Source organism: Stomoxys calcitrans, chromosome 2, assembly GCF_963082655.1.
Source record: "Stomoxys calcitrans chromosome 2, idStoCalc2.1, whole genome shotgun sequence".
In the NCBI taxonomy this organism is placed as follows: Eukaryota; Metazoa; Arthropoda; class Insecta; order Diptera; family Muscidae; genus Stomoxys; species Stomoxys calcitrans.
In genome coordinates this window covers 65,153,987-65,179,832 of record NC_081553.1, presented here as the reverse complement: position 1 = coordinate 65,179,832, position 25,846 = coordinate 65,153,987, and the positions used below count along the sequence as shown (strand labels likewise).

General features: G+C 38.7%; 1 long non-coding RNA gene across 1 annotated transcript; it reads left to right on the top strand.

Annotated features, from left to right (window-relative positions):
• The first annotated feature begins 22,974 nt into the window (after positions 1–22,974).
• Positions 22,975–25,248, top strand: LOC106094065 (uncharacterized). The gene is made up of 2 exons (XR_001222466.2): positions 22,975–23,257; positions 25,045–25,248. It is a non-coding gene; the product is annotated as an uncharacterized LOC106094065 (long non-coding RNA).
• The last annotated feature ends 598 nt before the right edge of the window (positions 25,249–25,846 follow it).

Genomic DNA, 25,846 nt, shown 5'->3' with positions numbered 1-25,846 from the left:
TCCCAGATCGGTTTATATGGCAGCTATATCGGGTTATGAACCGATTTGAACCTTATTTGACACAGTTGTTGAAAGTAAGAATAAAATACGTCATGCGAAATTTCAGTCCAATCGGATAGGAATTGCGCCCTCTAGAAGCTCAAGAAGTCAAGTCCCTAGATCTTTTTATATGACAGCTATATCAGGTTATGAACCGATTTGAACCATACTTAGCACAGTTGTTGGATGTAATAACAAAACACGTCATTCCAATCGGATAAGAATTGCGCACTCTAGAGGCTCAAGAAGTCAAGACCCAAGATCGGTTTATATGACAGCTATATAAGGTTATGGACCGATTTGAACCATACTTGGCACAGTTGTTGGATATAATAACAAAACACGTCGTGCAAAATTTCATTCCAATCGGATAAGAATTGCGCACTCTAGAGGCTCAAGAAGTCAAGACCCAAGATCGGTTTATATGACAGCTATATCAGGTTATGAACCGATTTGAACCATACTTGGCACAGTTGTTGGATGTAATAACAAAACACGTCGTGCAAAATTTCATTCCAATCGGATAAGAATTGCGCACTCTAGAGGCTCAAGAAGTTAAGACCCAAGATCGGTTTATATGGCAGCTATATCAGGTTATGAACCGATTTGAACTACACTTGGCACAGTAGTTGGATATCATAACAAAACACGTCGTGCAAAATTTCATTCCAATCGGATAAGAATTGCGCACTCTAGAGGCTCAAGAAGCCAAGACCCAAGATCGGTTTATATGGCAGCTTTATCAGGTTATGAACCGATTTCAACCATACTTGGCACAGTTGTTGGATATCATAACAGAACACGTCGTGCAAAATTTCAGTTTAATCAATTAAGAATTGCGCACTGTAGAGGCTCAAGAAGTCAAGACCCAAGATCGGTTTATATAGCAGCTATATCAAAACATGGACTGATATGACCCATTTACAATACCAACTGACCTACACTAATAAGAAGTATTTGTGCTAAATTTCAAGCGGCTAGCTTTACTCCTTCGGAAGTTAGCGTGCTTTCGACAGACAGACGGACGGACGAGCGGACGACGGACGGACATGGCTAGATGGACATAAAATGTCGCGACGATCAACAATATATATACTTTATGGGGTCTCAGACGAATATTTCGATTAGTTACAAACAGAATGACGAAATTAGTATACCCCCCATCCTATGGTGGAGGGTATAGAAATCAGCAGTCTGTTCCATTGTGATACCACATTAGGGACAAACGACTCCTCTGGTGAGAATCGATACAACGACCCTGATAGTCCGAGCACTCTTCCAACTAGTCTATCTGAAACTGTGACTTATACAAGAGTTCTCGGCACCTGAATCAAATATGGTCCAGGCCAGTCTTTATTTGGATATAGCATATGGGATATGGTTAGGTGATTTAAAAAAAATAGGATGGTGATTAAATCCATGGCACGGCTGAACTTCATACGTTTTTGTGTTAATTTCTCCTTCAAGATGAGCTTAGCCACAGGAGATACGCCATCTCAACTATGATTTGACGCATTTCGACCACTCGTTAAGGTACAGTAGCAGTCTGTTCCATTATGATACCACATTAGGGACAAACGACTCCTCTAGTGAGAATCGAAACCACGTCCCAAGCACTGGTAATCCTAGCACGCTAGCAACTCGTCTATCTGAACAACCTTCTATAGATCGCGACATTTTCGCCAAAGTTAACAAAAACAAATAAAATCGTGCTAGGTTCGACCAGGCCGAATCTTGGGAGCCCTCCATCATGGATTCTACTAAAAATGTATACAAAATAAATTTAGTTGAAGGGCATAATTATATTCTAAATACCAAACTTCCGTCAAACCAGCAAAAATTAAAGCTTCTAGGAACCGAATAAGGATGATTGAGACACCGGTTTACATGGGAGCTATATCAGGTTATAGACTAACTTGGACCGTATTTGGCACAGTTGTTGAAAAATAACAAAACACTATATACCCAAATCGGACAAAAATTGAGTTGTTGGAAGTCGTAGCAGAACAAACGCAAAATTTCAGCCAAATCGGACCAAACTTGAGGCTTGTAAGGACTCGAGAAGTCAAATCGAGATATCGATTTATATGGGAGCTATATCAGGTTACAGACCGATTTAGACCGTACTTAACACAGTTATTGGAAGTCATGACGAAACACCACAAGCAAAAGTTCAGCCAAATTGGACAAAAATTGCCGCTTGTAAGGGATGAAGAAGATAGATCGGGAAATCCGTTTATATGGGAGCTACATCAGGTTATTGACCGATTTGCACTGTACTTGGCACAGTCGCTTAAAGTCATAAAGGAACATCACATGCAAAATTTCAACCAAATCAGACAGTAATTGCGACTTGTAAGGGTTCAAGAAAATAAATCGGAAGATCGGTTTATATGGGAGCTATATCAGGTTATAGACCGATTCGCACCGTACTAGGCACAGTTGTTGGAAGTCATATCAGAACACTACATGCAAAATTTTAGCCCAATCGGCCAAAAATCGCGCCTCAAGAAGTCAAATCGGGAGATCGATTTATATGGGTGCTATATACAAATCTGAACCGTAGGACCCATTTGCAATCTCCAACGTCCTACATCAATATTTAGTATCTGAGTATGATGGTGGGTAAAAAATGTGTATTTTATGGATATTTATTTTGTCGGATGCTGACTGAGGAGGGATTTGAACCCGTCTGCTAGGCAGACGATGTTATAATACTTCTGAGAGGTAAGGATCCGATCGAGCTATGCAGAAGAGCCTAAAGGGTCTTGCATATGGCATATGACTGGGCTAGACCCAGAGGTCTCAATGTTAACCCAGAGAAGACTGAAATATGCCTGTTCACGAGGAAGACGAAGGTGAGCCAATTTAACGCAACATATTTCCTCAAAAAGACGATTTCGATATCTGACAAGGTTAAATACTTAGGTGTGATCTTGGACAGGAAGCTGAATTGGAAGTGAAGGCTCACAAATGTTGGGCACTATGTAGACCGTAGAGCCTTAGGCTCGAAATGGGGCCTGAATCCTAGAATAGTCCAGTGGCTCTATAGGAGCGTGATTAGACCAATACTTACTTACGCCTCAATAGTTTGGTGGACTGCTATTGAGAAAAAGTGCAACATAAAGGCCATACAACAGGTTCAGTCTTGGCGTAGGTGGAACGATGAGGACCACGCCCACTAGGGCACTGGAGACTATTCTAGATATCCGACCCATTGACATACAGATTAAGTGTGAGGCAGCCACTACGGCTATGAGACTTAAGGCGATGGGGGAATAGATTGAGGATGGGACCGGCTCATACCATCGCGGTATAACCGAGGCGACTATAGGAAACCTGGAAGGAAGTGGATAGATTTCCGATCGGATACCTGAGATGAACCTTGCAGTTGAGTGTGACGCACTGCTGCCATCGGCACAGTCTTGGATTGACGGAACCCTAGTATTGCCATCTGGAAGATCATGTTACAAGGATGGATCAAAGCCAGAGTACAGAGTGCGCCTGGGGGTTTACATTGAAAACCCAGGAACTGAAATCTGTTTTAGACTGCCCGACCATTATACGGTCCTGCAGGCGGAGATCCGGGCGATCATGGAATGCTTGAAGTGGTGTGGTGCTAACGCGACGACGTCGATTGTGAACATCTTTACCGACAGTAAAATTGTCGTAAGGGCAATAACAATCAGGACGGCAAGGTCACAAACAGTCTTGCAGTGTAAGAAGAAGATTAACGCCTTCGCTGAGGAGGGGAAAATCAGCATCGTTTGGGTGCCGGGCCATAATGGAGTAAGGGGAAATGAAAGGGCAGACGATTTGGCGCTGAAGGCCAGAGGACTCACGACAATGAACTTGGTTAACCCGAAGCCTTTCGGGTCGACGCAGTCCATATTAAGGGAGTGGGCGACGAATGCGCATGCAACATTGTGGAACATCGAAACGGTCGGTAGGACGGCGAAAATCCTATGGGGGGATCCAGATCGTGAGAAGACGAGGCTATTACTGAAAGCAAGCAATAAGGATGTCAGTATATCTATTGGTATCATAACGGAACGCATAGGACTACGAGCTCACTTATGTAAAATCGGTGGGGCAAGTGATAAAATGTGATGGGCATGCGGGAAAGATGATCAGACGTTGGAGCATATCCTTTGTCATTACCCGGCTTTTGCGTCCAACAGATACCGGTACTTAGGTGGAGACACATTATCAGATATGAACCAACTTAGGGGAGTGGTATTGAAAACAATTAAGGATGTTGTAAGTCGCACGGAATTCCTAACTTAAAATTTTCTTTTTAGAGGTTACTTTATAGTTTTTAGAGCGAACAACAATCCGATTACTGGGTTAGGAGTATGTCCATAGTGGCATGGGGCGGATTAATATCTGCACCCTCCCCCTAAGAATTTTACGACGATCCGATATATATATATATACTTTGTATGATCGAAAATGAGTTTCTCAATGTGTTGCCAACGCAATGACTAAATGAATATACCCCCTATTCTATGGTGGTGGGTATAAAAAAATTAAAATTTTTTTCTAAAAATCAGATTCTGAGAGTTTTTATACGCACCACCTTAGGATGAGGGTATACTAATTTAGTCATTCCGTTTGTAACACCGCGATTCCATAAAGTGTATATATTCTGGAACGTCTTGACATTTAAGTCGATCTAGCCATGTCTGTCCGTCCCCCCGTGTGTCGAAATCACGGTAGCTGTCGAACGAATATAGATATCCGCTTGAAATTTAGCACTGAGACTTTTTATTGATGTATGTCGTTGGAGATTGCGAATGAGTTATATCGGTTCAGATTTGCATATAGCTCCCATCAGGGACGTAGCCAGGATTTTATTTATTGGGGGGGGCCCACCCCACATATTTTCAAAATCGAAAATTGTCAAAAATTTCCTCTAACTGTGAAATTGGAAAGATGCTTCAATTTTTATTTATTTATTTATTTTTTTTTTAATTGTCGTCGCTTTTGGTTGTAGGAACTGACCCTTTGGCGGTGACATTTGGTCATAAAGTCAGAGTTGAATTTTATACTGCTTGCGGATCTCTTAGTTTTATAGCTTCAGTACTTTGATGAAATCGTGAAAAGCATGGGTACTTCACCGTGAAACGCGACCTTAGGCGGTTTGTAATTTTGCTAAACATGCAATTTGAGTAGTCGATTTGCATTAAAATTTTTCATACATAACCCCTTGAATAAGTATGGTGTAGTGCAGGATTTTGAGTTTGGCAATGTTGATGTGTTTGTTGTTCTTAGCATTGAAGATAAGTTTGTATCGGAATAGTGGCGAGTAAGGCTTTCTTCTCTCTTGCTGCGCTAGGGAGAGTTAGAGGACTTATTGAACCCTGTTTCGAAACAAAGTCGTACTCTACACTGTACTCAATAGTCGTTGGGTATGTAGAGCACCTTAATCAATTTCACAAAAGTGCTGATGAAGTTACATGGCGTAACAGAAATCTCGATCCACTAACCAGTCGAGCCGAAAGATATTCGAAAAATCAAGAAAATATATGAAATTACGCTAAAATCGGACAACGGAATCAGGCGTAATTTTCTACGGCATCTAGAAAATTAAATTTTTTCAAAAATTTCGTACATTAAATACTCATATGCCTTCACCTGCAGTCATTTGTGAAGATTTTTTGCAGAATCCATTATGGTGGAATTCCAATGTTCTCGGCTCGGCTGATCACATTTTTATTTATTTTATTTTTTAGTTACAAGAATTTTCTAAGAAAATCCAATTTTCACATTTCCTACGGCAACTCTATCTACTCCACCAAAGCTCTACATGTCATTGAATCTAAAATCGAATGCAGCAGCGAGGCGTATTGACGATGGGACTCACTAAATCTATAAAATACATTATACCTATTTGCGAATTTCCATTGAATATCGATGGAATCGATTGTTGCCATTTCATGTCCCAACCTGCGATTGAGAACTGATGTGCAACATTTTTTGCCCCGCCAACCTTTGGAGTTTTTCTATTATTTTTCGTGTGATGTTAGGGAATAAATTTGAATTTTAAATGAATATACTTTTTGCCCTTTTAAGGCTTGAACGGATGATAGTATTAGGAGATTTATTTTCTTTATTTACATTTCTAGTAGATAATCCTTGTGCAATGTGCTGGTGTTGTGTTTTTGTGAAACATCGGATATGTTAGAAATTCTCATGTAGTCAAAGGTTTTGTGCGAATTTGAAGAATTCGTTGTTGTGGTTGCTGGGAAATATGCAAAGCATTTCCACACGTTTTTAAACAGAGAAAATGCTGAAAATACACTTTTATTACCGCGAATCCTTGGCGCAAATGTCGTTGACATTTGCATTTGAATATTGAAAAATAAAAATAAAACAAAAATAGAATAAAAATGAAGTAGTAAAGCTAAGAAGCAGCATTCCACTAAGGAATAGGGGCAAATTCTCACATATCATTGATAAGGGGCCTCCTTTTTATAGCCGAGTCCGATCGGCATGCCGCAGTGCGACATTTCTTTGGAGAGAAGTTTTACATGGCATGGTACCTCACAAATGTTGCCAGAATTAGGAGGGGAAAACCACCGCTGAAAATTTTTTCTGATGGTCTGGCCAGTATTCGAACCCAGGCGTTCAGCGTCATAGGCGGACATGCTAACCTCTGCGCTACGGTGGCCTCCAATCACAACAATATGAGACTTAAATGAAAGTTATTTAAGATTAGAAAACATATCTGCTATCCAATTTTCGGACTAAACGTTTAGGGGACCACCCCAACCCCCAAACACTCCTCAATCGGTCATATTTACCGACCATGGCAATATGGAACTCAAATGAAAGGTATTTGCGAGTAGAATACGAATTTGACATCCAAATGTGGGACCAAGTTTCTGGGGTTCACCCCTTCCCCAAAACACCCACCAAACAGGACTTATTTACTGACCATGTCAATATGGGGCTCAAATAAAAGGTATTTGAGTGTAGAATACGAATGCGATACTCAAATGTGGGACCAAATGTTTGGTGCGGCCGCCCAAGAGGAAAAATTTACGACCATAGCAATATGGGGCTCAAATGGAAGGTCTTCATGGAAGGAATCTGATATCAATAATCGAGAAAAGTGTCCATGACGCTAATAACACCACCCAAAAAGGGCGTATTTGCTGACCATTGCAATATGTGGCTCAAATAAGCGGTATTTTAGAGTGGAACACGAATCTGATATATTGGGTTGCCCAAAAAGTAATTGCGGATTTTTTAAAAGAAAGTTAATGCATTTTTAATAAAACTTAGAATGAACTTTAATCAAATATACTTTTTTTACACTTTTTTTCTAAAGCAAGCTAAAAGTAACAGCTGATAACTGACAGAAGAAAGAATACAATTACAGAGTCACAAGCTGTAAAAAAAATTGTCAACGCCGACTATATGAAAAATCCGCAATTACTTTTTGGGCAACCCAATATATTTTCAGGGCAAAGTCACTGAGTGACTGCCTCATCCCCCATAACAACCCTCAAACCGGACATATTTGCTGACTTTTACAACAGGAAAACAAATTTATGCCAAAAGAAAACAAATACCCAATTTTGAGACCAATGGCAATATGCGGATCAAATAAAGTATATTTTAGAGTAGAGCACGATGCTGATATATTTTCATGAATAAGTGTTTGGGTTACCACCCGCTCCCCAAAACTCCCCTTAATCGTACATATTTACCAACCATGTCAAATGAATGGATTTGGGGAGTAGACCACGAAATTGATACCCACTTTCGGGACCAATTTGCTGTAGAAATACCCCTTTCCCAAAACACCCCACAAACAGCAACTATTCACTGACCATCGAAATATGGAGCTCAAATAAAGGTATTTGGGAGCAGAGTACGAATGTGATATCCAAATTTGCGACCATATATTTAGGTAACCCCAGAGGCCTTTTTACGCGTCCGAATGGTCGGACGGACATGACTAAATCTACCTAAAATATCATAGCGAATATTTCATGGTGTTACAAACGGAATGTCGAAATTAGTATACCCCCATCCTATAGTGGAGGGTATAATAGTTTCTTATAAACAAATATCACAGATTAAAGGATTAAAGAAGACTAATGACGCTGCTGTTTATGTTGTCATCAATAAAGTGCAGCCAACTATAAATGAACCTATTGATCAGAATGTTGGTGAAGCAAGCGGCACTCAGACTGAACAATCTGAAGTACCTGAAGAATCTCAAGCTCTCGAATGTGAAGAGACTCAATCTATGTAAGTGAAGGAAACATGTGAAGATACTGAAGGAACTCCAGGAGAAACTAAAAACAGTTTTAAACTGACGAAACTCCCGAAGAAACCCCAGAAAAAAACTCCAGAAGATGTTGACATGCATGTAGTTCCCTACACTGAAGAAACAGAGGAAGCTTGAACATAATATCAGTAGTGGGTATCCATGTGGTATAAATCAACTTCGAAGAGTTATAAGCTATACTATTGTGTTAGATAAAAAAAAGCCATATTTTTAATACTTCAAAATAAACTTCAAAACTTTCCTCTGCAGCAGAAATTCAAAAGCACTCTAACGATTTCATTGAGGTTTGATTCTTTATGACCAGCAATTCTCATTCATTCCGTACTATAAAATTAGTACTAAAATTTAATACTTTGCTACTTTACATTTGATATTCCTCCTCATTGAGGTCATATGTTGGTCATTGAGGTTTGTTTCTTTATGGCTTTTAATTTTCATTCATTGAAACTGTATAAAATAAGCACTAAAGTTGCATTCTTTAGCCATTTTCCATTTGATATTCATATTAGAGGTTTGTTTTATTTTATGCTCGCTCTAAGATGAACTTAACATTAGTATTCATTATCATTTCATTGATAATGATTGTGGTTATTGACCATAGTCATGCCACAGGGTCATTGGATAAGATTGGCGATAAATTGGTATGTAGCAATGATGTAAAATACATTTTGTGGTTATGCTATATGTAAAAAAAATTATTTTTCTTTACTCCAATAGAAGCAATTGGGACCCAAGCTAAAGGAGCAACTTGGAGGCATTCAGCAACTTATACAATCATTGAAAGATAAATTGTCCAAGTCCTAGCCAATGGCTTATAATATTAGTTTGAAAAAATAAAATAAAATAAAATGAGCCCTATATATCCACTGTCGGCAAACATGACATGACATGGCTTGGGGGGTGTTTTGGGGGAGGGGCGGCCACTCGTGAGTTGGCCTTGAAAATATAAAGGGTGATTTTTTTGAGGTTAGGATTTTCATGCATTAGTATTTGACAGATCACGTGGGATTTCAGACATGGTGTCAAAGAGAAAGATGCTCAGTATGCTTTGACATTTCATCATGAATAGACTTACTAACGAGCAACGCTTGCAAATCATTGAATTTTATTACCAAAATCAGTGTTCGGTTCGAAATGTGTTCAAATTTTGACAAATTTTGTTCAGCGATGAGGCTCATTTCTGGTTGAATGGCTACGTAAATAAGCAAAATTGCCGCATTTGGAGTGAAGAGCAACCAGAAGCCGTTCAAGAACTGCCCATGCATCCCGAAAAATGCACTGTTTGGTGTGGTTTGTACGCTGGTGGAATCATTGGACCGTATTTTTTCAAAGATGCTGTTGGACGCAACGTTACGGTGAATGAACACATTTCGAACCGAACACTGATTTTGATAATAAAATTCAATGATTTGCAAGCGTTGCTCGTTAGTAAGTCTATTCATGATAAAATGTCAAAGCATACTGAGCATCTTTCTCTTTGACACCATGTCTGAAATCCCACGTGATCTGTCAAATACTAATGCATGAAAATCCTAACCTCAAAAAAATCACCCTTTATATGCGGATTTTTCATATAGTCGGCGTTGACAAATTTTTTCACAGCTTGTGACTCTGTAATTGCATTTTTTCTTCTGTCAGTTATCAGCTGTTACTTTTAGCTTGCTTTAGAAAAAAAGTGTAAAAAAAGTATATATGATTAAAGTTCATTCTAAGTTTTATTAAAAAGGCATTTACTTTCTTTTAAAAAATCCGCAATTACTTTTTGGGCAACCCAATACATGGGAATTTTTTTTCACAATCCATTAGAAACTAAAAGCAAGTAAACAGGCGTTAAGTTCGGCCGAGCCCAGCTTTGGATACCCACGACCTAGGGTATATATGTAAACCACATTTCCTCAAAATCCGGTAAAAAATGTATACTTTATGTCCCATAGCAGCTATATCGAAATATGTTCCGATTTGGACCAAATGCTAATAAGAACAAGTCATTGTTCAATTGTGTATAACAAAATATTGGCCTTTTTAGTAGCTATATCTAAAAATAAACCGATCTGAACCATATACAACATGGATGTCGAAAAGCCTAACATAAGTCAATGTGTCAAATTTAAGTGAAATTGGATTATAAATGCGCCTTTTATGGCTCCAAGAGAAACGGTCTACATGGCAGCTATATCCAAATCTGGACCGATTTGGACAAAGTTTCAGAAAAATGTCGAAGAGCCTAACACAACTCATTGTCCCAAATTTCGGTGAAATCGGACAGTAAATGTGCCTTTTAATAGCCCAAAACCGTAAATCGAGAGATCGGTCTATGTGGCATCTATATCCAAATCTGGACCGATCTGTGCCATATTGCAGAAATATGTCGAGGGGCTTCACATAACTCACTACCCCATATTTCGGCGACATCGGACAATAAATGCGCCTTTTATAGGCCCAAAACCTTAATTCGAGAGATCGGTCAATATGGCAGCTATATCCAAATCTGAGCCGATCTGAGCCAAATCGAAGAAATATTACGAAGGACCTAACACAACTCACTGTTCCAAATTTCAGCAAAATCGGATAATAAATTTGCCTTTTATGGGCCCAAAACTTTAAAATGAGAGATCGGTCTATATGGCAGCTAAAGGGTGATTTTTTGAGGTTAGGATTTTCATGCATTAGTATTTGACAGATCACGTGGGATTTCAGACATGGTGTCAAAGAGAAAGATGCTCAGTATGCTTTGACATTTCATCATGAATAGACTTACTAACGAGCAACGCTTGCAAATCATTGAATTTTATTACCAAAATCAGTGTTCGGTTCGAAATGTGTTCATTCACCGTAACGTTGCGTCCAACAGCATCTTTGAAAAAATACGGTCCAATGATTCCACCAGCGTACAAACCACACCAAACAGTGCATTTTTCGGGATGCATGGGCAGTTCTTGAACGGCTTCTGGTTGCTCTTCACTCCAAATGCGGCAATTTTGCTTATTTACGTAGCCATTCAACCAGAAATGAGCCTCATCGCTGAACGGTGAATGAATGAACGGTGAATGAATGAATGAATGAAAAAATCACCCTATATATCCAAATCTGAACTGATCTGTGCCACATTGAAGAAGTATGTCGAGGGGCTTAATTTAACTCACTGCCCCAAATTTCGGCGACATCGGACAATAAATTTGCCTTTTATGGACCCAAAACCTTAAATTGAGAGATCGGTATATATGGCAGCTATATCCAAATCTGAACTGATCTGTGCCACATTGAAGAAGTATGTCGAGGGGCTTAATTTAACTCACTGTCCCAAATTTCGGCGACATCGAACAAAAAATTTGCCTTTTATGGACCCAAAACCTTAAATTGAGAGATTGGTCTATATGGCAGCTATATCCAAATCTGAACCGATCATGGCCAAATTAAAGAAAGATGTCGAAGGGCCTAAGACAACTCCATGTCCCAAATTTCAGTAAAATCGGATAATAAATGTGGCTTTTATGGGTCTAAGACCCTAAATCGGAGGATCGGTCTATATGGCAGCTATATCCAAACCTTGACCGATCTGAGCCAAATATGTCGAAGGGCTTAACACAACTCACTGTCCCAAATTTCAGCAAAATCGGATAATAAATGTGGTTTTTTGAGCCTGAGACCCTTAATCGGCGGATCGGTCTATATGGGGGCTATCTGTGCAAAATTTCAGCTCAATATCATTATTTTTAAAGACTGTAGCTTGATTTCAACAGACAGACAGACGGACATGGCTAGATCGTCTTAGATTTTTATGCTGATCAAGAATATATATACTTTACTAGCTGACCCGGCCCGCTCCGCTGCGCCTTCTTTAACTTTATATGGAGCAAAAGTTTCATTGGAATACTTATTTTCGAGAATTAAAGATCTTTTAATGAAATACCATGCAAACTTGACTAACAGTTTAACAATACAAGTGCCTCTATCTGAATCCCACATGATCTTTATTGCTCTACGAATTTAAGTTTGGATGTAAGGTGTACTCCATTCTTAAAATACTTCATTTCAGCCCGATATTCTCATGATGTCTGCTTTAGTGGTGTTTTCGGGAGAGAGGTGGTCCCCCAGATACTTGGCCCTGAAAAATATCAGTATCGTGCTCTTCTCTAAAATACCATTTATTTAAACCCCATATTGCCAATGGCTTAAGAGGAGTTTACAGGATGAGGCGTCCCCCAAACACATGGACCCAAAATAGGTAATCAAATCTTATCTCAAATACCTTTGATTTGAGCCACATATTGGCATGGTCAAAAAATGTTTTCCCTTTGGGGGTGTTTTGTGAAAGGGTTGATGCCCTAAATACATGGTCCTATATTTGGATATCAATATCTTATTCTACTCCCAAATACCTTTATTTGAGCACCATATTGCGATGGTCTCTAAAAAATTGCTGTTTGTGGGGTATTTTGGGAAAGGGGTAGACCATCAGAAAATTGTTCCTGAAATGGGTATCAATAACAGCTTCATCAGGGTGTTAACAATAATAATGGCCAACCTAACGGATAGCCGACTCAACCATAAGGCTACGGTAAACAACAGAGCAGCACCAACATGCACTAGGTGCCAAGCCATGCACAGTCCAAAAACACTCGGTTTTCCTCTTGAATCATCTCTATTGTCTTGAAGTAATCTCCTTAAGTGATCTTTCTGACTCTTGAAGAAATTTCCCTGAGTGGTCTTTCTAACTCCTAATCAACAGTTGCTTGTTCGTTCACAAATAGCAAAGGTAGTAGTTTCGGCGTGAGCCAAGATACCCCGCATTGGAATTCTGGATCTTTCGAATCTCTTCATCCGATGCTTGACATTTCGCCACATCGATGCCAGCTTTCTGGTCAACCACCTGACTTTACACGGTTTGGGCTCTCGACATCCCAGCACTTGAACCGCCCTGTGCAACATAACCAGCCTATGGTAGCAAAGTTTTCTGCGCAAAGTTTCAGCTTCATTTAATTTTTGAAGACTTTTGCGTAATTTCAACAACATTTTAGATTTTTACGACCATTAATAAAGGCTTTATAAAGTCAGAGATGGCTATTTCGAAGTGTTGTATAACAAGTAAAAGCGTGCTAAGACCCTCCACCATGGATCAAATTTGTCGAGTTCTTTTCCTGGTATCTCCGTTGTGCTGTTTCAGGCTATAGACCGATTCAGACCACAAACATAGAACAGAACAGTTGTGTTTTTTGAGGCTCTATAATAAATTAATTTTTTTTAATTTGTTGCGAACTGAGTTATTCTTTAGAAGTGAACATTTTATTTTGCACTTTTGCCGCTTTAACATCACAAAGTTTCCGCTTGATGCTTAGCCGAGTTTAACCATTAAAAATATTAAAATACAATTTAACATAACTACCACCGGTGAATAATAAAAAAAGAAAAGAAACTTTAGAAAATAACAAAAAGGCACCAAACAAAACAATAAGAACAAGCACCATATATTTTCGCTCACAATCTCAACCTCGAAAATTAAGAACAATGAATAATAACAGTTTTGATCGCTCAATTACAAAATGCAGTGAGAGTACTATCCCCCCGCAAGCACCAAAGCGTATGCGAGAGATAATGCAAACCTCTTACTCTGAGAGTATTTGCAAAACACCTCGCTTGTCAAACTACGAGTCGCCTCAACGCATTGTTATGATTATCGACAAGAGATTTGAGAAGCAAAACGAACTCATCCAAACATTAATTAAAGAGAGTGAAACGCGCTTGCTAAATGAACTTGATAAGAGACTAAGTGACTTCCGAAACGAAATTATTTCTCTTAAAGATCGTGTTGTCAGAATGGAAACAGTAGCTGAAAAAATTGATATGATTGAACAAGAAGTCTTGGAAATGAAAGCACAAAAATTTTTAAATCCTCAAAATAATGAAATCCAAAATGAAATTAAAAACCTTAAGACTCAGTTATTGAAGCAAGAAAATCTACAAGTTGCTTCTGAAATAAGAATAAACGGTATTCCTTTCTATGAAGGTGAAAATTTAAATGCATTGTTCAACAGCATATGCAATAGTTTGAACATACATACACCTTCTATAAAATCTATATATCGAATTAAACCAAAAATACAACGAAATTATGACACAACAATAATTGTGAATTTGATGTCACCCTATGATAAAAATTGCATACTTAAATCAATCGCTTATTTTAAACGTAATAACAAAACTCTTCTGTCACTAAACCATATTGGCTTTGATTCCCCCAACGTCATACATATAAATGAAAACTTGACGGCAACCAACTACAAAATTCTACAGAGCGCGCTCAAACTAAAAAGGCAGAAAATCGTGGAATCTGCATACTCCTTCCGTGGGCTCATTTATGTCAAAGAACGACGATCTGATCCACCTCACCTAATAGATGAGGTCGAACTGCTATCTAAATTTTTTCGAGAATACCCTGAACAACGAGGAGAAACAGCTAGCAACCCCTCAACTAATACCGATGAATAGCACCATTTGTATTATATCTGTCGTTCTTTATATTGATTTCATTTATATGTTTTTTATGTGTTTTTTGAATCAACATTTTTATATCGCATTTCATAATATCTTAAACTTAATAGTCCCAAGCTCCTTATTTTTTATCGTATTTTCTACAACCACAGAAGCATTGCAAAGTTGTTTATACATTGATGAGTGATGAAAATTATAGTTCCAATGACAGTCTCAGCTGCATGCTTAAGATAATGGTCAAACAGAAATCTGGTCTATGTGTGGCACATATTAACGCGCAAAGCCTTAACAACAAACTGGATGAGTTCAGACATATTTTTTGCGATTCAGGAGTGGACCTTATTTGTGTCTCTGAAACTTGGTTTCATTCCTCCATAGATGACGGTATTTTCCATGTTCCAGGATACAAATTGTTAAGGGCTGATAGAAGGTCTCATGCTGGCGGAGTGGCCATATACATAAAAGTTGGGCTTAATTTCAACCTTAAGCTCAGATCCAACGACGAATCCAATATGGAATACCTTTTTATTGAAATTACTATGGAAAACAAAGCTAATATCCTCTTGGGTTGTGTTTATAGACCCAATAACCACATCGATTTCGAGCCTGTTCGAAATGCTATAGAAACTTTATCTTTAAACTATAATGATACAATCATCGTTGGGGATTTCAACAGCAATCTGATAATCGACAACAACCTATCTAACATCATGGAAACACTTGGACTAGTCCCATTTAATACCAGCATACCCACGCATTTCACCAGTACCAATTCAAGCTTGCTAGATTTAGTCTTTGTCAATAACATATCCAAAGTACTTATCTATGACCAACTTTGTGCTCCCGGCTTTTCAAAGCATGATCTGCTATTTTTTACGTATGATATGCATGTAAATACCAAGCCTACGAAATACACGTATCGCGTTATAAAAAACATTGATGAAAGTCTGGTAAGCTCTTGTCTCGACGAAGTCAATTGGAATGCCATTTATTCATTTCACAATGTGGATGACCAACTTGCGTTCCTACAAAATAACATTTACATGATTTATAACAGCTGTGTCCCTCTCAAAACCAAGGTGGTAAATCATAAACAACAGCCGTGGTTCAATAATACAATTAAGTTTTTAATTGAAAAAAGAGATATTGCGTATCAAAGGTGGCAACACTTTAAAACATTTGAACTTCACGATATGTTTAAATCTGCCAGGCGGGCAGTTGTAAAAAGTATTAATGCCGCTAAATATGAATACTATAGCCAAAAATTCAAATCTGCGATAGACAGCAAGTCAAAATGGAAGACTATTCGCGAAATTGGTATTGGCACTAAACAATCTACTGCTGAAAATATTGACATAAATAAGTTAAATGAGAATTTTATAAAATTGAATAGCAGCGTCAACAATTCTAATATATATTCCTGTGTACATACAGCCCCAATTGAAAACGTTTTTTCATTCCGATGCGTAGACAATAATGAGGTTATGGAAAGCATTTTTGCAATTAAATCAAATGCTATTGGAACCGACGAATTGTGTCCAATTTTTATAAAATTTGTGCTGCCCAAGCTATTAACATACATAACATATTTGCTAAATAGTATAATTACACAATCTACCTTTCCTAGACAATGGAAACTGGCAAAAATTATACCAATACCTAAGTCAAATAATGATTTCCGACCTATAGCAATATTACCTTTTTTGTCTAAAGTTTTGGAACGTTTACTAAATTCTCAGATTTCCTCGTTTCTTGAAAAGGAAAAACTGTTGACTGAAAACCAATCTGGATTTAGAAAGAAAATAAGCTGCACCACAACTCTTATCGATGTCGTTGAAGATCTTCGTAAAAGCCAGGACGAAAACATGACATCTTTTCTTGTTCTACTGGATCACAGCAAGGCGTTTGACACAGTCAACCATGATATATTGTTGTCAAAACTAAGGAGATTTTTTTACTTTACCGATACCGCCTGCAATTTAATTTCATCGTACTTATCAAATCGTTCTCAGTGTGTTGTTCTTAACGATAGGAAATCTAGATCATTAAATGTATTACGAGGTGTACCCCAAGGTTCCATTCTGGGCCCTTTGTTATTTACCCTGTACATAAATGATCTTCCTCACGTTCCTGAGACCTGTAGCATACAAATGTATGCAGATGATGTGCAACTATATGCAAGTACTAAAACCGTGGATATGAGTACCTGTATTACGAAAATTAACAACGATCTAAAATCTGTTTATGAGTGGGCAAGTAATAACTGTTTGGATCTCAACCCATCAAAATCGAAACTCATAGTTATTGGTAAAAATCAATCTCTTCAATACAACGTCGAATTAAGAATTTCAGACAATGTAATACAACGAGTAGAGTCTTCATCCAATTTGGGTTTAACGATCAATACAAAGCTGACTTGGACAAACCACATTAATCGCGCTTCTGGCAAAGTATATGGTATGCTGAGAAATTTATGGAATGTGCGTACATGTACTACTTTTAATATTCGTATGATGCTTGCAAAGACATATTTACTCCCAACACTGCTTTACGGATGTGAAGTCTTTGCATATTGTGACTACAATGACTCCCGGACACTAAATGTTGCATATAACAACATCGCACGTTATGTCTTTAACAAAACTAGGAGAGACAGAATATCTGAATTCGCATACAAAATTTTCAACGTTCAATTTAGCAACTACTTAAAGATAAGATGCTTAATACAGCTGCATAATATAATTTACACAAAAGAACCCTTTTATCTTTATAATCGTGTGCAGTTCGCCAGATCCAACAGAGGCAAAAAACTCATTCTTCCCAGGTTCAAAAAACTCTCCTCCGAACGCCAATTCTTCATCAACACAATTCGTCTTTGGAACTCGCTCCCTAATTATTTGCAATTACTAAGCAATGCTTCTGTTTTTAAGACTGAGTTTTTTAAATTTTATGCTTGATTATTGTTTTTTTTAATTTTGTTTCTTAATTATACAAATTTAAATTTTATTTATACAAATTTAAATTTTATTTATACAAATTTCAATTTTATTTACACAAATTTCAATTTTATTTATAAAATGTTTTCCTACTTCTAATTTTTGTAAACCATTACTGTGTATCTTCTTGTGATTCTAGTACAGTCAATTATAAGACTTATGTCTTGTTGTACTAGTAATGTCATAAATAATAAACAAACAAACAAACAAACAAACAAAGTCAGAGATGGCTATTTCGAAGTGTTGTATAACAAGTAAAAGCGTGCTAAGACCCTCCACCATGGATCAAATTTGTCGAGTTCTTTTCCTGGTATCTCCGTTGTGCTGTTTCAGGCTATAGACCGATTCAGACCATATTTGACACGTATGTTGAAGGTCATGAGAGAAACCGTTATACAAAATCGGATAATAATTGCGCCCTCTGGAGGCACAAGAAGTCAAGATCCCAGATCGGTTTATATGACAGGTTATGGACCAATTTGAACCATACTTAGTACAGCTGTTGGAAGTTATAACAAAACATGTCATGCCAAATTTCAGCCAAATCGGATAGGAATTGTGCCCTCTAGAGGGTCAAGAAGTTAAGACCCCAGATCGGTTTATATGACAGCTATATCAGGTTATGAACCGATTTCCACCATACTCAGCACAGTTGTTGGAAGTCATACCGAAACACGTCATACCAAATTTCAGCCAAATCGGATAAGAATTTCGCCCTATAGAGGCTCAAGAAGTCAAGATCCAAGATCGGTTTATACGGCAGCTATACCAAAACATGCACCGATATAGCCCATTTACAATCCCAACTGACCTACACTAATAGGAAGTATTTGTGCAAAATTTATTGTGGCTAGCTTTACTCCCTCGAAAGTAAGCGTGCTTTCGACAGACAGACGTACGGACATGGCTGGGGCAATGGGGTCTTAGACGAATTTTTCGAGGAGTTACAAACAGAATGACAAAATTGGTATACCCCCATCCTATGGTGGAGGGTATAAAAATGGGAACACACCTCGTTTTTGGTGGTGGGTATTAAAACAATATAAAAGTCTGTTTAGTTTCAAATGGTTTGGTATGATTCTGTTGTTGCATTCAATTTAATATGAGCCTTAAAGTTAGCATTGGCCTACTTGAATACACTGCCTTAAAGCATATATTCTAACCAAATGCTTCACGCTATTGCCCAGTTGGTGTCGCGCTAATGCCGCTGTAATATTCACCACCGTTAGTATAGACAATTGTTTGGAGAAAGCCAGCCACAGCCAGATGGCGCCACTAACATGCTATTATTCAACAAATTGCTCCTCATTTATCACAGCCATTATCAAACTACGCGGGGTATTTTTTTACACCCATCACCATCGGAAAGGGAGTATATTCATTAAGTCATTCCGTTTGCAACACATCAAATTATCCATTTCCAACCCCACAAAGTATATATATTTCGGATCGTCGGAAAATTCTAAGACCATTTTACAATGTCTGTCCGTCCGTCTGTGTGTCCATTAGTTGTAACAACGCTGCAATATTTTAAAATTGAGATACTGAGTTGAAAAGTTTGCACAGACTCTTCCATATGCAGGTTAAGTTCTTGAACGAACCAGGTAAGGTTTCGTCACTTAGACGTTTTGGTCCATTGTAATACCAAAGAAACAGAAGGAGGAAGATGCCTTCTTGCTTCTACTGTTGAACCATCCAGATCGCTTTAAAAAGCCCAACAACTTGCGAATGTTCACATCCACTAAATCAGGCAGGTTCTCAAAGAAATTAGAACATAAAGTGGAACTCCTTCTGACTGCTAGTGCGAAACACACACACAGAAGCTGTTCTATAGTCTCCTCTACTTTCATGTTCTCACAGCTTCTGCAAAAGTCGTTGCTGGCAACCTTCAGTGTTTTCCGATTGGACAGTTGTTGTTGTCGTTGTAGAGCAGTGTGGTTTACACTGAGGGAATTCATCGGGTCAATCCGGTACATACAACCGGCTGACATGGGATTGCCGATTAGACAGTGATCTGTCATGACGGACACAATGACTGAGACGTCTGTTCTAGCCAATGACAGCAAAGCAGTAGACCTCTTCAAGCCTAGTTTAGGCCACATAGTTCTGGAATGCTCACAGACCCCTCTTTGTGACCATCTATCATTCGTTGTCCTTCGGGCCTGGTCCTGAAAACTTAGCTTACAGATTCCAGTTTTCCTGGAATATGTCTCGCAAGCTCGTCCGCTTTATAATTCCCTGGGATATCTCTGTAGCCCGGCACCCAGAACAGGTGAATTTTGAACTGCCAGCCATCTCGTTGAGATATCTGCGACAGTCGTGGGCGGTTTAGGTGTTCAGAAATACGTTCCCCAGGGATTTAATGGCTGCCTGGCTGTCTGAGAGCTGGCAATCGTCATCTTGACATTATATCTTAGCCATTCCACCAGTTCCATAAGTGCAAAGATCTCCACTTAATACACACTGCAGTGGTCAGGTAACCTTTTCGATATGACCAATTCTAGATCTTGAGAGTACACCCCAAAGCCCACATGGTCGTCTAGTTTGGAACCATCCATATAGAAGTCTATGTAACTTCTATTACCAGGGATATCGTAGATTCAATCGGATCTATCAAGAATAGTGGTACAGAACTTTTTTTTATCAAAAAAAAGCTCAAGTAGGGTGTAATCCACACTGCCAGGAACATGGAACATTGTGTTAAGTATATTACACATGACCACTGAAAAATCTCCCTTAGCCTCAGGGCAGTGGTCCCAGCAATTTTTTCTAACCACAATGTCCAGAGGCGTTAGATGTAGCATTAAATTCAGTAAATTGGATGGTGTCGTCCTCAGTGCGGTTGTGATGCACAAACAAGCCATCCTTTGGATCCAGTTGAGTATTAAACAGTAGGTGGACTTTTGAAACGCCGTCCACCAGACCACAACACCATATAGCATTATAGGTCTGACAACTGTAGTATATACCCAATGAATGACTCGTGCTCTTGTTCCCCAACTTTTGCCAATGGCCTTCTTGCTCTTTCCAAAATTTTGGATTTGAAGTTCAATTTCCTGTTCAGCAAAACACCCAGGCATTTTGGGCCAGGTGCCACTGTAGGCAACTTGTATATCCAGCTGAAAAGAACTTCTTCTGTCTTGGACGGATATATACCGAGACCACTTTCGGTAGCCCACTTCGTTGGCGCACGTAAAGCTTCCTGAAGTATATCTCTTAGAGTTCATACGCAACCACTTTTACACCTTTTTCTTCCAGAGACAATAATACATTGTTAATAGCTATACTCCAAAGTAGAGGAGTCAGTTCCACCTTGAGGAGTTCCTCTGCTGATCCATCTTTTTAGATCCACATATCCCAAGCCTGCAGTAATTCAACTTTTAGTAATTAAGTTCTTAATAAACTTTCTTACGGTAGAGTTGATGCTTAGCAAATCCAGCTCCTTCATGATTGGCGTCGGTTTAACATTTTTGAAAGCACCTTTCATGTAAAGAAATGCTACCATTGTATATTCCTTGACAGCGAGAGAATCCTGTATGTAGCCGACCAAGTCATAAAGGGCTGTTGCAGTGGATTTGCCTTTACTATATGCATGCTGCTGCCGCAAAAGGCGATCTCCGGTGATTTTCCCCTAACATATGTTTTTATCAACCTCTCAAGAGTCTTCAGCATAGAGGATAACAGACTGATAGGACGAAAATCTTTCGCCTTGGTGTGGTAAGATTTTCCTGCTTTCGGAATGAAAATGACCTTTGTGTCCCCCCATCCCACAGGTATATAAAGGACATGCTGATATAAGCAGAGTATATCTCCCTGAGCTTGAACGGAACAAAGCGGACTACACTGGGTTATAGCTGCCATATAGACTGCTATGCGGATTTAGAGTCTTAAGCCTATAACTGGCGCATTTATTACCTGATTTCGCCAAAATTGGTAAGCTTTATTAAGCCTATCGAGATTCGAGCCAAATATGATCCATATCGGCCCATATTTAGGTGTAGCTGCCTTATAAACCGATCTGCCTTTTTAGAGCCGTAAGCCCATAACAGGCGCATATAATACCCGATTTCGCTGAAATTCAAATAGTAAGCATTATTAAGCCAGCCTATTGATATCCAAACCAAAAAATGTCCAGATCGGAACATATTTGGATATAGTTGGAATTTAGACATGTCTGCCGATTTTGGGTTTTAAACCTATAACAGCCGCATTTACTTACCGATTTCGCTGAAATTTTGAACAATGAGTTGTATCAAGACTCCCAATATTTGTCCCGATTATGGTCCACATCGGTCATATGGTCATATATAGCGATCTTCAGCTTAAGAGTCTAAAGACTTTAAAAGTCGCATTTGTTATCCGATTTCGTTGAAATTTGAAAAAGTGAGCTGCTTTAAAACTCACAAAATCCCACCCAAATATCGTTCAGATCAGACAATATTTGGACGGTTTATATGGGAGCTATATCAAGTTAAAGGCCAATTTAGACCATAATTGGCACGTATATTGAAGGTCATAGGAGAATTTCAACCAAATCGGATAAAAATTGCCGAATAATAAGCGCCCTCTAGAGGCTCATGAAGTATAATCGGAATATGGGTTTATATGGGAGCTATATCAGTCTATGAACCGATTTGAATATTTCGTAGCATAAGCCGATCTCCCGATTTGACTTCTTGAGCCCCTAGAAGCCCAAATTTGTGTACTATTTTCCAAATAGTTTCCTGTGCCAAATATGGTTCAAATCGACCCATAACCTGATATAGCTCCCAAATATATCGGATCTCCCGATTTTACTTCTATAGCCCCTATAGGAGCTGAAATTTTGCACAATGACTTCTATTGTGGCCTTCATCATCCAAACAAAGTATGGCTCGAATCGGTTCAATATAGCTCAAATAGCTTAGCAATTATTATCCATTATCCTTTATATGCCAATAAAGAGATGCCGGGCAAAAAACTGGTACCACTACAATTGGTACAGTACTAATGGTACCAGTACAATTGGTACCAGTACAATTGGTACCAGTCAGAAAACCATTTTTATCGACACCCAAGTATGGTCTAAGCACTGGTGTCTTTGTTTTAACTTTATGATCGATTCATTGGTTTTTATATCAAAATTAGCTATCTTAACTATTTCAAGATCTTAGTTCCGTATCCAAATGCTATTTTTCTCCATATAAATAAATTGCAGAAAAATTTATAAAGCCGCAAGCCACAATAACTTTCAAAGGGCAAACGCATATCATATAAATGCTAATATACATGCAGGCTAACATTCAGTCAATGATCGATTGTCGTTGCAAGTGTTGTACAAGAAATTTTTAAAATGAGGTTCCAACTGTTTTTCCTATTCTTAGTTTTGAGTGTTTTAGCTGTGAAAACTAGCAATGGATTAAAACATGAAGATATTGTCCAACATATGGTAAGAGGGGTGAATATACTATGAGCGTCAAAAGTGAGTCAACGCTCATTGAAATATAGTTTATTGTAGAATTGCCATGTCCGTCCGTCCGTCTGTCGACATCACGAAAGCGGTCGAACGTGTAGAGCTAGCCCTTTGAAATTTTGCACATATACTTTATATTGATGTAGGTCATTGCGGATAGCAAATGGGCCATATCGGTTCAGATTTGGATATAGCTCCCATATAAACCGATCTTCCGATTTGACTTCCAGAGCCCATGTAGGCCTCAATTTTTGTCCGATTAGGCTGAAATTTTGCTCATAGTGTTTTGTACCTAATTCAGAATAGTAGTCATAACAGAACAGTTGTTCAGACTTTCAACAACTGTGTTAAGTACGGTCTAAATCGGTCAAGAACCTGATATAGCTCTCGTATAAACCGATCTCCCGATTTGATTTCTTGAGCCTCTGGAAGCCGCAATATTTGTTCGATTTGGCTAAAATTTTGCACATAGTGCTATTTTGACTTTCAACAACTGTGCCAAGCACGGTTTAAATCTGTCCATAATCTGGTATAGCTCCCACATAAACCGATCTTCCGATTTGACTTCCTGAGCACATGGAAGCCGCAGGTTTTATCCGATTTGGCTGAAATTTTGCACATAGTGCTTTGTTTTGACTTTCAACAACTGTGCTTAGTACGGCCCAAATCTGTCCATAGCCTGGTATAGCTTCCATATAAACCGATCTCCCGATTTGACTTCCTGAGCCCCTGGAAGCCCCAAATATTGTCCGATTTGGCTGAAATTTTGCACATAGTATTCTATTTTGACTTCCAACAACTGTGCACTGATTTAAGCGAAATTTCGTATGCCAACTTATGATGCCTTAAAAACACGACAATGGTATAAAATGTTAGGGTCATATAACCTGGGGGTCATATAACCCCATCCTAAAACACATTCAAACGGACATCTTTACCGATTAGGACAATATGGGTATCAAATGAAAGGTATTTAAGAGTAGAATACGAACTTGCCATAAAAATTTCACCCTCAGTATCGGGGGTTCCTCAACCCCCAAAAACACTACTCAATAGGACACTTTTAGCCCTTTGGGCAATATGGGTATCAAATGAAGTGAAATGAAATGAATGAGAAGAGTATGAAAATGATAGTAAAAATTGGATCCAAGTATCTAGGCAGCCGCGCCAAGCCCAAAACCGCCCAAAATCAAAGTGGACCGATCGGGACAATATGGGACTTAAATGAAAGGTATGGGGGAGTAGAATATGAATATGATGTCAAGTACTAAGGGCGCCTCCTCAAGCCCAAAACCGCACCAAAAGTACTGCTCAAAATCAAAAGTGGGTACAGGTCCTGCCGTTCAGCAGGTCATGTAGATCGCGACAATAAAGGACTCAAATAAATTGTCTTTTGGGTCTTAGAGTTGGGGAGACAGATCCTCTCCTAACAGAAAAAAATAACACCAAAGTCTCATGTAGGACGACCGAGAATATGTTGTAGTCAAATGAAATGAAGTGTCAGAGCCCAATCCATCCTACCCAAAATAAAAGGCAAAAATAATATATGAAGGCCGGTCAGGATATAATATGACAGCAATAAAAGGCCTTTGGCAGCAGAGTACACTTTTTCCCCCAAATTGGATAGACACAAGAGGAAGTGCGGATCTTTAAAAATGTGGTGTCTATTTTGAAAACAGACTGCCACTCTAATCTACCCTCAGTAACTGTTAAAAAATATGTCATTAAGTCGTTTGTCTTTTCTTCTTTATTTTTTTGTGCAGAAAGCCGCTGGCAAGCAGATCTTTGATGTGGGCGAGATAATCGGTCAAACATCGACTCAACTGAAGCGAGCCTTCAAATTGGACCAGCGAAGAAAATAATGTTTACCTCCAAAAATGGGATAGAATACAGGAAGAGTATATATATGTATATATTTATACCACAGATTTAAATACAAGTCAGAGAAATACAAATAAATCAAACAAGTAAAAGCGTGCTAAATTCGGCCGGGCCGAATCTTGGGAACCCACCACCATCTGCTTAAATATGGGAGCTATATCTGGTTATAGACCGATTTGGACCAAACTTGGCACAGATGTTGAAAGTCATAACAGAACACTATGTGCAAAATTTCAGCCAAATCGCAGCTTGTAAGAGCTCAAGAAGTCAAACCGGTAGATCGGATTACATGGGATCTATATCATGTTCTTGACCGATTTGGACCGTACTGTGAAAAGTTGTTGAGAGTCATAACAGAACACTATGTACAAAGCTTCAGCCAAATCGATCAAAAATTGGGGCTCAAGAAGTCAAATCGGCAGATCGGTTTATATGGGAGCCATGACAAAAAGTTAAGAACTCCATTAGAAATGTATAAAAGTTTACAAGTGGAACTAGATAGTATGATGAAAATGGGTGTAATGGCCCCAATAACGGCTTTCTTAATCGGTGCAAGAATTACTTCACTGCCTCTAACCTTCTCAATATCTATACTACCTACATTAGGCCGCAGATGGAATATAATTCATATGTATGGGCTGGAGCTTCTAAATCATCCTTGGAACTTCTGAACCACGTTCAGAG